This window comes from Palaemon carinicauda, chromosome 2 (genome assembly GCF_036898095.1).
Source record: "Palaemon carinicauda isolate YSFRI2023 chromosome 2, ASM3689809v2, whole genome shotgun sequence".
Classification (NCBI taxonomy): Eukaryota; Metazoa; Arthropoda; class Malacostraca; order Decapoda; family Palaemonidae; genus Palaemon; species Palaemon carinicauda.
This window is the reverse complement of record NC_090726.1, coordinates 39,945,172-39,959,511: the sequence shown is the minus strand read 5'-3', so window position 1 is coordinate 39,959,511 and position 14,340 is coordinate 39,945,172.

Here is a 14,340-nt window from a genome sequence, read left to right as displayed (position 1 = left end):
GCGAAGCAGGGGGGGACCCACACGAAGCTGCTGTACGAAATAGCGAAATCTCTACTCCTTTGGGCAAAGGAAAGGAGGATTCTTTTATTGACTCGATTCATTCAAGGAGCCAAGAATGTGAGGAGAGGCCAAGTTCTGTCCATGGAATGGATGCTGCATCTGGAGGTTTGCAAGAAGCTGTGGCGATTATGGGGTCGCCCCCTCATAGATCTCTTTGCAACCTCAAAAACAAAAAGATTGGGAATGTATTGCTCTCCGGTACCGGATCCTGAGGCAGCTCACATAGACACGTTTCTGCTGGATTGGACACACATGGATGTTTACGCGTTTCCACCCTTCAAGATCCTATACAAGGTAGTGCAAAAGTTTGTGTCCCACAAGGGGACCAGGATGACTCTAATCGCTCCTTTTTGGCCATCAAGGGTCTGGTTTCCGGAGATCCTGGAGTGGTTAGTGGATGTGCCGAGAAGCCTCCCGTTAAGAGCAAATCCTCTCAGACAGCCCCATTTGGCAAGAAATCACCAAAACCTCCGAGCTCTACGTCTGACTGCCTTCAGACTATCGGAAGACTCACAAGATTTAGAGGCTTTTTGAAGGAGGTAGCCAGGGCTATTGCAAGAGCAAGGAGAACATCTACCATTAGAGTATATCAGTCCAAGTGGGAGGTTTTCAGAGAATGGTGTAGATTTCTTAGCTCCAAAGTTATCTGTTATTTTACGCAAGTTAGCAAGAAGAGGAGCTTTTAGCACTTGTTGGAGAATTGGTAATGTTACTCCTCTATGTAAATGTGTTTGTGGTAGCTCAAGTCCCACTGATTACCGCCCAATTTCCATAACTCCCATATTATCTAAAGTTTTTGAACGTCTTCTGGCAAAACGTCTTAATAGGTTTGCTGAAGGTAATCATCTATTCCCTAGTTTGCAATTTGGTTTTCGGAAAGGCCTTGGAGCATGTGATGCCCTTCTTACAATCTCCAATGCAGTACAGAAATCCCTTGATTGTGGTCGGGAAGTTCGTATGATTGGCCTTGATTTTAGTGCTGCCTTTGACCGTGTTAATCATGAGGCCCTTGTTTTCAAACTGAAACAGTTGGGAGTGGGTGGGTCGTTTCTTAGCATTATTATTGATTTTTTAAGTAGTAGATCTCAAAGAGTTGTTGTTGATGGGCACCATAGTGAGTATAGGAATGTGATATCCGGTGTTCCACAGGGTAGTGTTCTTGGCCCATTACTTTTCGTACTATATACACATGACATGTGGTTTGGCCTAGAAAATAAGCTTGTTGCATATGCAGATGATGCTACTCTCTTTGCATCAATTCCATCCCCTGAATGTAGATCTGGGGTTGGTGAATCCCTTAATAGAGATTTAGCTAAAATTAGTGCATGGTGCAAATTATGGGGTATGAAGTTGAATCCTAACAAAACTCAAAGTATGATTGTAAGTAGGTCAAGGACGGTGGCTCCTCAACATCCGGATCTCAGTATTGATAATGTTTCTTTAAATTTGTATGACTCTTTCAAAATTTTAGGCGTGATTCTTGACAGCAAATTTACTTTTGAGAAACATATAAGGTCTGTGTCTTCTTCAGTTGCACAAAAAATTGGCTTATTGAGAAAGTCTTTTAAGATATTCGGTGATCAATCTATTCTGAAGAAATGTTTTAATTCTTTTATTCTACCTTGTCTTGAGTATTGTTCTCCTGTCTGGTCTTCAGCTGCTGATTCGCATCTTAATTTGTTGGACAGAAATTTACGGTCTATTAAATTTCTTATTCCTGATCTAGATATTAATCTCTGGCACCGTCGATCAATTAGTTCATTATGCATGTTGCATAAGATTTTTCATAACTCTGACCATCCTTTACATTCAGATCTCCCTGGACAATTCTATCCTGTTCGTAATACTAGGCAGGCAGTTAATTCTAATAGCCAGGCCTTCTCCATCATAAGACTCAATACTACGCAGTACTCTAGAAGTTTTATTCCAGCTGTTACCAAGTTGTGGAATGATCTTCCTAATCGGGTTGTTGAATCAGTAGAACTTCAAAAGTTCAAAGTTGGAGCAAATGCTTTTTTGTTGACCAGGCGGACATGAGTCTTTTTATAGTTTATATATGACATATTTGTTGTTGACGTTGTTAATAGTTTGTATATGATATATCTCTTTTGACATTACTTTCTTTAGAATGATTTATTGTTAATTTGTTCTCTTCAGTTATTTATTTCCTTATTTCCTTTCCTCACTGGGCTATTTTTCCCTGTTGGAGCCCCTGGGCTTATAGCATCTTGCTTTTCCAATTAGGGTTGTAGCTTGGATAGTAATAATAATAATAATAATAACTCGGTTTCTTCATCCAATACTGTACCTCTATAGCACAGATTGCCGACTTCCTTTTAGATCTGAGGAATAAGCGTAGCTTCTCGGTCCCAATGATTAAAGGATACAGAAGTATGCTGGCAACAGTTTTCAGACATAGAAATCTGGATCTCTCCAACAATAAAGATTTACAAGACCTACTTAGGTCTTTTGAAACATCTAAGAGATGTCATCAAGTATCACTAGCTTGGAACTTGGATGTGGTACAGTACTTAGATTTCTTATGAGTGGCAGGTTCGAGCCTCTGCGCTCGGCTACTTTTAAAGATATGACTCTGAAGGCCCTGTTCTTGGTGAGCTTGGCAACGGCTAAGAGAGTAAGTGAGCTCCATGCTTTCAGCAAGAACATTGGATTTAGAAACGGAAAAGCAATACTGTGTGTTTTTTGCAGCAGGGTTTTCTGGCCAAGAATGAACTTCCTTCTCGGCCATGGCCAAAATCTTTTGAAATTTCTAATCTTTATGACTTAGTGGGCGATGAGTTAGAGAAAGTGCTCTGTCTGGTTAGAGCTTTAAGGATATATTTAGAAAGAACAAAGAGCTTGAGAGGCAACTTGGAGGCGCTCTGGTGTGCTGTCAAGAAGCCCTCGCAGCCTATGTCGAAAAATGCGCTTTCCTTTTTTTATAAGTCTTTTAATTAGAGAAGCTCATTCACAGTGTAATGAGGCAGATCTTAGACTGCTCAAGGTGAAGGCTCACGAAGTAAGAGCAGTGGCTACTTCAGTGGCTTTTAAACAGAATCGTTCTCTGCAAAGCATAATGGATGCGACCTTTTGGAGAAGTAAATCTGTATTTGCATCTCATTATTTAAAACATGTGCAGACTCTTTATGAGGACTACTATACTTTGGGTCCATTCGTTGCTGCGAATGCGGTAGTAGGTGAAGAATCTACCACTACGTTCCCCTAATCCCTAGTACTGTACCCTTTTTCTTTCTCTTGGATCTTTCTTGTCTTTAAGGTTGTATGTGTAGACTGGTCGACAGTCTTCCGCAATCTATTGATTTGGTCAGGTGGTCATGTTGTTCCTTGAGAGCGCCCGGAAGAAGGGTATTAGTTGAGGTCCTGTCATGTTAGAGGTTATGGCACCGTTTGACAGCTCCTAGAGATCTTCAGCCCCCTGGGTGGACCGCTGGATCTTTTAAGGATAAGACAGAATAAGGCAGAGAGCCATTGCAGTCTGTTTCCTTATCAGGTACGAACTGCTTATTTTAGTTATAGGTAACTTCAGTATTAAGTAAATTTTCAATCAAATTGCAGTCTCAGACCTGCCACCAAGGGTGTCAATCAGCCATTCTTATATAACCAGCGGGTAAGTTTTATGTTTAAAAATGATATTTTCATAATAAAATAAATTTTTGAGCATACTTACCCGCGGGTTATATAAGTTATACAGTAATCCCACCCTCCTCCCCTCCAGAGACCTAGAGGCAAGAAAAATCTGATGAAGTGGGGGTAGTTCTACCTGTAGTCCACCAGGGCACTAGTATACACCTGACATACCTGCGTTAGCTGCAAGTTTTTGAATTAGTTCTGCCGAGGCGTCAGGAACGGTAGCCATTCTTATATAACCAGCGGGTAAGTATGTTCAAAAATTTATTTTATGAAAATATCATTTTAACTATAAACGATGTAGTATTAGTTACTGGTGGACTGAGGGCAAGCTTCGCCCACCCGACATTGAGCTTTGCAATCACTTTTGATTTCAGCTGCAAGTAGTACAGTACAGTATCATTATACTCATGCTCCTATCTAATTTTTGGCTGTTACGACTCGCTCCACAGCTCAAGATGACTATGGAAACCCCACTTAAGCTGGTGTGAAATGTTGGTATCTAGAGGTTAGGACTTGATATCATTGTCAGTCCTAAACTACCCTGACAGCATTACCATCGTATCATACATGTCCCTCATTTACATTCCCCTCATTATATACTGAGCCACTTTTTTTGTTGGGCATTCTAAATTCTTAGCATCAAAGTTATTTTTGTTCGAGTGTCTAGAAGCCTTTTGCAAGTAAATGGATGCTCTGTTCTTTCCTCCCTTACCTCACATAACTCGCAATTTAAATCCTCTTAATTTCTCTTTTAAACATTACTCTTCATTGTAGTGATAACCTTTTGCTAGATTCTTCCACTTCCTTTGGTCTTCCTGATTATGGTCAGAACACTTGCATGAAATTATTTTGTAAGATAATTTTACTCTCCATTATTCTTTTTATTTACTTCCCCACTACCAACACTGCTACTGTCATAGCTCAGAATATGTAACTTGTATTGAATATGAATATGTGATTGCCAAATTTCCTCATGTTAGGTACAGTACTTGGTATTTTATAGAGAAATGGATTAGGATAAAGGTAAACTAACCAATTATTGAAAACCAAAGCTTGTGGTGGCTAATGTGATAACGTCCCTGACTGGTGAACGCTAGACTCGTGTTCGAGTTCCGCTCAAACTAGTTACGTAGTTTCTTTGGTCGCTGCAACCTCACCATTCTAGTTACGTAGTTTCTTTGGTCGCTGCAACCTCACCATCCTAGTTACGTAGTTTCTTTGGTCGCTGCAACCTCACCATCCTAGTTGCGTAGTTTCTTTGGTCGCTGCAACCTCACCATCCTAGTTACGTAGTTTCTTTGGTCGCTGCAACCTCACCATCCTAGTTGCGTAGTTTCTATGGTTGCTGCAACCTCACCATCCTAGTTACGTAGTTTCTTTGGTTGCTGCAACCTCACCATCCTAGTTACGTAGTTTCTTTGGTCGCTGCAATCTCACCATCCTAGTTACGTAGTTTCTTTGGTCGCTGCAACCTCACCATCCAAGTTACGTAGTTTCTTTGGTCGCTGCAACCTCACCATCCTAGTGAGCTAAGGTGGTGGTGGTGGGGGGGGGAGGGGGCTATGGCGCAGTTTTGGGTGAGCCTATATGTCTACCTGCTGTGTCATCAGCAGCCATTGCCTGACCCCTCCTTGGTCCAAGCTCTGGTGGAGGGGGATTTGGGCGCTGATCATATGTATATGGCTGGTCTCTAGGGCATAATCCTGCTTGCTACTAGGGCAATATTACTGTCCATTGCCTCTTCCATTCATGAGCGACTTTTAAATCACTGAAATAATCTTATGTAATTTATCCACAGAACCTTGAAAGGAAGTAATAAAGGACCTAAATAAGATAATGAGAAGATATCCGTCCTCTCAATATATTTCATAATTATTTTTTGTGGCATTTGGAAAAACATAGTAAGCTCTTTTGGAAAAAGTAAATGCAATTGTATAGAAGAATTAAATGGTGGAAAATCAATTGAATATCTGGCTGTCAGGTTTCTGTTGGATTAAAGATTTTTATGGTAGTTTGGGAATTTCAAATTATGCTTACTCTTTCAATCTGACGTTGTAAATTCATTGGCATTGGAACAAATTTTGTACAAATTCAGTGAAAACTGGAGGTAAATTTTATCATTTTAGATAAGTGATTTTATGACTTAATTGTCAATGCAATTTATATAGCTCCTTGTTATTTAAATGACGATTTAAAAAAAAGTAAGCCTTCATTTCGTGTAGTAATTTCCCTTCTTTAAGCTTTGCTATAGCAACTTCCCTTCTTTAAGCTTTGCTATAGCAATTTCCCTTCTTTAAGCTTTGCTATAGCAATTTCCCTTAAAGCTTTGCTATAGCAATTTCCCTCCTTTAAGCTTTGCTATATAGCTTCAATTGCTATAATTCAAGGCATGAAAATCAATATTTTTCTTATTTTATTAAATTAAATCTCCTTCAAGGTCTCACGGCAGCTAAAACTTCAATTATATAGAAAGAAAGTGAAAAATTTCCAAAAAGAGGTCAAATAGTAGTGGTGATTTAGTTACCCATAATTTTCGTTTTCTATCGTTTCCTATAATATTAAAGAGAACTTGTTTCAGCGGTAACTATTATAAACATGAGCTTCTATTATATTATTATTATTATTATTATTATTATTATTATTATTATTATTTTAACCATTTAATTACCTATATAATTAGGAAAATAATTTGGATGATTTTGTCTTTTATATAAATGAGATTTTTTTTTTAGACAACTCCTTTAAAGGTTTAAAGTCTGCACATTAATGGTAGAGACAAAGGACAGTGACATTGCCCTATCAAGCAGGACAATGCCCTAGAGACTGACCATATATACATATGATCAATGCTCAAGCCCCCTCTCCACCCAAGCTAGGACCAAGGGGCTTCAGGCAATGGCTGCTGATGACTCAGCAGGTAGACCTATAGGCTCCCCAAACCCCCCATCCTTAGCTCAGAAGGATGTTAAGGTTGAATATCCTGTGTTAGAAACAGAGGGAGTTATTGGAGGGAATTTTGTTTTTAATATATGTTGAATAAGAAGGTATTAATAGATGAAAAAAATGTTGCAATATGACTGGTAGTAGGTTGGCCAAGACACCAGCCACCCATTGAGAGACTACCACTTGAGAGTTACTGGGTTCTTTGATTGGCCAAATAGTAAGGTACTACATTGGATCCTTCTCTAGTTAGGACTCCTTTTTCCTTTGCCTACACATACATTGAAGAGTCTGGCCCAATCTTTTCACATTTTCTTCTTTCTTCATACACCCGACAACATTAAGATAACCGAAAAACTTTTCTTCACTCAAGGGTTAAGTACTGTACTGCAGTGTAATTGTTCAGTGATTACTTTCCACTTGGGAAGAGTAGAAGAGACTCTCTAGTTATGGTAAATAGCTCTTGTAGGAGAAGGACACTCCAAATTCAGACCGTTGTTCTATAGTCTTGGGTAATGCCGTAGCTTCCCTACCATAGTCTTTCACTGTCTTGCACTACCAGGCTAAATGTTCTATCTGTTTCCAGATTTTCTTTCCTCGCTGGGCTATTTTTCCCTCTTGGAGCCCCTAGGGTTATGGTGTCCTGCTTTTCCAACTAGGGTGTAACTTAACTTGTAATGATGATAATGATAAAGAAGAAAAAACAAAGTTGGTATTGTTAAGGTGGAAAAGAAAATGTCTGTTAAAAGTGGTTTGGTTATGTGAAGAGATTGAAAGATCCCAAGCTGGTGAAACTATGCGTATTTCAGAACACTAGCTCAGCATTTGATAGGCTACAGTTGTGTATGAACCTCTACTAAATGATGTGTGATCCATTGGTATTGATGAAGCTTTTTGGTATTAAAAGACTACAGTACTTACATTACATGGAAATTCTTATTTATCTTGTGAAACTTTAACCCTTTAGTGAGCAAGTTACTTACTTGCTCGAGGACAATGTTCATGATGAAATAATCCATGTTTATCCTCATTAATGTGGTGATGTTAAAATCTGAAAAAAAGTGATCAATTCTGAATTATACACATTGATATGGAATACAATTGGGATGCATTTCTTACAGAATGAGGACATGTTTGATATACACCTTAATAGGTTGAAATGATAGAACCAAAACACCACTTTATGAAACTGTTTCCTTATAACGTTATCATTCCCTAAAACTCCTCTGAAACCACAATAATTAGTGACTGTAAGGTAGGAGCATGAAAGAAAGAGTTATGTCTCTCAGCTTATAGGACATATGATGTTTGCATAAAAAATCTTTAAGGCTGAAGAGACAGCAACACCATGGGCAAATGTGGTGCTTAGCAGTGGCAGTGCTTAATAACATTCTGCCAAAAATAACACCTAATCTATAATTAAGAGAATCGGTTACACACTCAGGTCCTGAGGAGCCAGATACAATTCATAGTATGAATGCTGGTTGTATTAAAAGATTATCATTAAGGCTGAAGAGACAGCAATATCACAGGCAAAGCTGGTGGTTAGCAGTGACAATGCTTAATAACATTCTTCCAAATAAACCACCTAATCTAAAATTAAGAGAATTAGTTACACATTCCCAGGTCCCCAGGAGCCATATAATTATCATACATGTCTTTATCTTATACACAGAGCTATAAAGACTTTGTCCTTTTTTTGTGAGAAAGCATGTCTAAACAAATTGTCAAAGGAATGGCCATGCCACTGATAACCAATGTACTTGAAAGGACAACCTTCGTTTGAAAAGCTGTGTACTGTATTTACAACAGTAGTATCATGATCTAACAGCCTAAATCAATGGCCTAACTTAACAAAAGTAAGTCACAAATATAAGAATGTTATCAGCCACCAATGCACTCATTTCCTAAAGGTATTTCCTAACATCAAATTGCAAGTCTTGTAGACCTGCTATCTACCAAGTAAGTGTAGATAATTATAAATTTGTAAATTAACAATCATATTCTTTCTTATGGTATAAGACATTCATCATAGTTTCTCAGATTGGTTATATGAGTGATCATTCAAAGCACTGTAGTCATGACATTTGGTCAAGCACAGCAGAATTAAAAAGGTCAAGCACAGCAGAATTAAAAATTGCCCCTTCCTCAAGGTGTACTATCCTTGTGGCAAGTTGCAACACACTAATAGTGTCGTGCACATATGGAACACAGATGAGTGACAACTACTGGAAGACATGCTTTGTACATAGCTGGAGACTTGCACTAGCCATGGCATGTACATTATAGTGTACAAAGCTATGAGTAACTATTTCTATAAGTGGGGTATTTGTGGGTTGACATGGCAGCACTGATAATTTGCACATAAGTGCAAGGGGGATCACTGCACCCCAAATATGTACAAATTGAAGAGGCCAGTTAAGCAGTGAGATCTGCAAAGAATCTTAAGCGTATACAGTACTGCAAAAAATCCTAATAAGAAAATTATTCAAAAGTAATGAAATAAAATGCAAAAGTCAAGTGAAAACTGATGATTGGACTTTGGATAATAAATTGGAATATAAGTGCGTAAAGTATTAATAAGCTCAATACAGTACAGCTTTCAGATTATGTATCTTAATGAAAAGGGTATCATTTAGAATGGACTACAGGTATACAACAGGACCTTAACATTTGTATGTTTACATTTTGTGGATCTTATTGCTATATTCACTTAGGAAGCTTGCTGTATTATGGAATAGATTATGCTATTTGTGGGTCTCCTCGCTGAATCAATCTTTTCTCTTCCTGTCCGGCATTCTCGGTGCTCTTCCCAGCATTCTATATTTCTTTGCCTGCACTGCTAGCCACAGTACCCTACCCTTGCATTGCCACTCTTGTTACAACTACTTATTGTAAATATATACAGTAGCTAGTGTATCATCTTTATGCTCCATGTAGTCAACTTTTACTACAGCCCCTAAGAGAGCTTCATCATCTGCCAAACCTACCCCTGAGGGCAAAAAGAATGTAATAACCTTAGAACTAAAGATAAATGTACTGAATAAATGAAGGGAAGGTATGTCTTTTGACACTTGAGTAGAGTATTCGACGTGAATGAGAGTACTGTGCAGTACATCAAGAAATCTTAAGCCAACATTTGTACCATTGTAAGTCTTAGTCATCCTTATAGTGCTTAGCATGTTGCAGTGGTGAGGGACAAGGGTATGATTGTGATGAAGAATGCCTTGTTCATGTGAGTTGAGGACCAGCACTCTTATTGAGGAGAACGGGAAGTTTTGTCTGCTGACATTTCAAGTCCAAAATCTAGTACGAGTACAGCTAAGGAACTCGGACGGAACTCCAGTTAGACCCCCTTAGCTACACCACCTACACCTTTCCAAGCCGTTAAGGGATTGTATGAGGATTTCAGGGAAGGCTTCTCAGTGGAAAAAGTTAAAATAGCTAAGGAGAAAGCATTGATGGACCGTGAGGAAGTGGAAGCTGTTCCTTCTTAGCTGTGAGCGAGTTATTTTTGAAAAGGTTTAGAAAATACCTCTTGATTTGTTTTTAAGGAAAGTTTTATTAGTTCAGTTTTCTGTGTTCTGGTTTAAGCACAGAAAATTATTTATTCTTTTCCTTCCTTTGCCATGATTTGTCTAGTCCTCATGTTCCGTCTATCTAAAAATGCAAAGATGATTCTTGTGGCGCAATTTTAGCCAGAAAGAGAGTGGTTCACAGACCTCTGGTCTCTTCTATGGGTAATTCCACTCCAGCTACTAAACAGGACAGATCTAATCAACCACAAAGTCATGCAGTACTGTACACAAAAACCCCCCCTCATGCCATAGCTAACTGCATGTAAATTCTCCATCGTACCCTTAGAGGTAGGGGTGTATTGATACCCTCCAGGCTCTTCATCATATCAGCGTAAGATCTCCTACAAATAGTTGTATCGGCATCAGTGGGACACCTACTAAAGTTAGTGTAAAAGTAGAAAGATATTAGCAGCTTAAACCAACTTGAACAATATTGTTAAAGTTTTCTGGTTTCTTAAATATATGAAAGGTTTCACACTTCCATCAATTACAGGGTACAGAGCCATTTTAATTTCAGCTTTGTAACATTTTAGAATAGATATAGCTACCAATGGTGTAATTTGGGATACTGTTTGGTCTTTCGTCATTGAAAAACCTGACTCAAAACCCAATTAAGTTTAATTTGGATGTGGTACTGAGGTATTTAAGGGGTCCGTAGTTTGAACCTCTGGATAAAGTACCCTTTAAGTGTTTTAACTTTTAAAATCTCTTCTTTTAGCTTTAGCTACAGCCAAAATGGGACTGCAATCTACATTTGCCCTAATGGGATTAAACAGTGAGGGAGCATTGATTTTATTTTAGCAAAGTTTCAGAGCAAATAATATCAAAGAAGATTATCCCGCTTCTATCTCATTACTCTTAAAGAAGACATTGATGAGTCACTTGTTCAGTTAAAGATCAAGGAAATTGTATTTAAAGTTTTCTAAGCAAGTGAGAGGACTGGTTAAAAATCTTTTTAGTGGTGTATGTAAACCGATAAAGGCACTTTAAAAGATTCTGTCATTCCTATTGAAAAAATCTCATTGCGGATCTTCAATAGATGGAGCTCATCTACAGCACAAAAAAATACGACCAAGCGAGCAAGTCCAAAACAGAAGGATGTCCTAGAGAGCGCTCGTGTTAGGTGTCGGTGGCGTGGTCCAAGTGTGGTTTCTAGGGCCTCTGTTACGGCCCTTCCTTTTGATAAAGGAATTATCTAAATGGAAGACAGCCTGTGAATAGTGGTTTTCACACGCCCCTACTTTATAAACGACACCCACAATGTGCTCGTGCGAGGGTAGTAACCTCTGCATTCCATGCTTTTATCTTTCTCTGGTATATTTGGAAGATTTATATCAGAAAAGTGTAAAGAAGGACCCTTTTCACCGGGCGTCACAGGTCTCTCCCCAGAAATAGATTTTTCCTTCGTCAAAATCCCTTTTATCCTTGGAGAAAGTTTCAAAGGCACAACAGTGACGTTGTTCTTCGGTATTTTCTAAATAATAGTTGAGAGAAGTAAAGTTTGCTTTCCATAAAGGCAAGTTTACTCGGGGATAGTTCACTGGCGCCAGTAACTAGCAGCAAGTAAACTTTCCAGGATGGTAAGCCTTTGCATGGGGATAGTTTGCTGACGCTGGTAAGCTATCTCCGTGTAAATGGGCCTTAAGTTTTGGGTCCATGCAGGCATATTAATTACTCCACCTCTTCAGTCTTTCTCTTCATTGTTCCAGCATACCATATGCTCAGTGGTAGGATATGTAACGGTTCGTCATTTATCCTTCCCCTTAGAGGAAAGGTCTATTCAGGGTGCAGATATCTATGGTTTTAAAGGTTTAAAGGTCGCTCATGAATGGCAAAGGCAAGGGACAGTGGCATTGCCCTAGCAATCAGGACAATGCCCTAGAAACTGACCATATATTATATGATTAGCGCCCAAGCCTCCTCTCCACCCAAGCTAGGACCAAGGGGGGCCAGGCAGTGGCTGCTGATGACTCAGCAGATAGACCTATAGGCTCCCCCAAACCCCCCAACCTTAGCTCACAAGGATGGTAAGCTTGCAGACACTAATTGCACTAACGAGTCTGAGCGGGACTCGAACCCCCGACTGGCAAACATCAGGCAGAGACGTTACCAATCAGGCCACACGATATCTTCGGATAGTCGTTCCGGGGGTTAGAACCCTGTGATACCTGACGGTAATTCTCTTATATCAATTGCAGAAATATTATACAGTAGGAAGTAGCCGGAGGGAACTTCCATCAGGACGACATGGCTCGAGCCCAAAAAAGAGCTTTATTGTAGGTCTTTTAGAACCTCTGCCTCTTTGAAGGTTCATGTTCACTTTAAGTATAGGCTTTTGGTCACCTTAAGTACAGAAGGTTCTCAACTTACAAGCATTCAGAGATATAAACACAAATCCAACTGAAAATAACAAAGACAAAAGGAAGAAATATTGTAATAAAACGATATTATATCATTTAATACAGTAAGCAAAATGACATTTGGGATAACCTGGTATCTATTTCATATGGAACCCGACTATTTGTTGACTTGTACATACATAAATATACCAAGGCACTTCCCCCAATTTTGGGGGGTAGCCGACATCAACAAATGAAACAAAACAAAAAGGGGACCTCTACTCTCTACGTTCCTCCCAGCCTGACAAGGGACTCAACCGAGTTCAGCTGGTACTGCTAGGGTGCCACAGCCCACCCTACCCCGTTATCCACCACAGATGATGAAGCTTCATAATGCTGAATCCCCTACTGCTGCTACCTCCGTGGTCATCTAAGACACCGGAGGAAGCAGCAGGGCCTACCGGATGTTGACGTCTCGCAGGATTATATACAGGAGAGGGGGTTCCCAGCCCCCTCATCCCGTCCCTTTTAGTCGCCTCTTACGACACGTAGGGATAACGTTGGCGCTATTCTAATTGTTTTTATAATAGGTATGGGATTCAGGTTAGGCATACCCTAGGCCAAAATCTAAAAAAAACCCCTGACTTACAAACAGCTTCTTGGAACTAATTAATTTTGTAAGTTGAGGCAGTATAGGCTTTAGACCAAGTGATAATGAGGCATTAGCTCATTTTACATTTTATAACCCCAGTTATTTTAGAATCTATTGTAATGAAAAGATTTACCTGATGGTAGCATTCACAATTTTTTCAAAACTATTGAAGGAATAGGTATTCTTGTGAACTGTGTATCACTAGAATAATTTACATGTACGATTGATAGAATAATTCAGAAAGTTTGGTGTGGAAAAAAAATAATTGACAAAATGAATTTGTACTGTACTTTTATTATAAACTATTAATAATAACACAACATAACAAATCTAGAGTATTATTGATTTTAAAAGCACTTCCCCATACCCAACTTTATCAGCACTCTTAGAAATAATTTTTTTTTTTTTATCAAAACATTTATCATATAATGGTTAATATCAAAGACTGACTTGTTACATGTTGACATATTATTGGAGATAACTTTTCTTTTTCAAATGTGGTTCTACTCCTTGCTTTATTATAAAAATGGATCATGAACCTTCTGAAAGCTTCTTTTAAGAAATTCTTGGATTCAATTGTTATTACACTTGTCCTATCTTTCAAAGTTATATTAGACACTATATATCAAGTGTATAAGGTAGGCAATGTAAAACAAAAGAGCAAAGCGAGGTCCGATTACAAAAAAAAATTATCACTTTTTCCTCAAAGCTATTTTCTTAGCCTAACTTCCTTGATAAATAAATAGGGGGAGCTTTAAGACATTTCCTTTTATTATTAGTGTCATATTTTTATATAAAAAAAATATATATATCAATCATACCTCTGTGATAAATCTGGATACATACCATAGACATCCTATATAATAAAAAGAAAAATACTGTGCATAAAGCATGGTTATTTCCCTCGTCAAAACTATAAAAAAATATATGACCTCAACATTTTAATAGATACTTTTTCCATTTTATTTTCTCTTATTTTAAAGAGATGTCTTCCATTCCTTGCCCAGTGAACCATTTTCAGTATATAGCATATTAACACAAGTTAATTCTCTCATAAATACATCATAGTTCTTATGGAAATAGATACCTTCAACATTATCCACATTTAGTATTCTCCTCT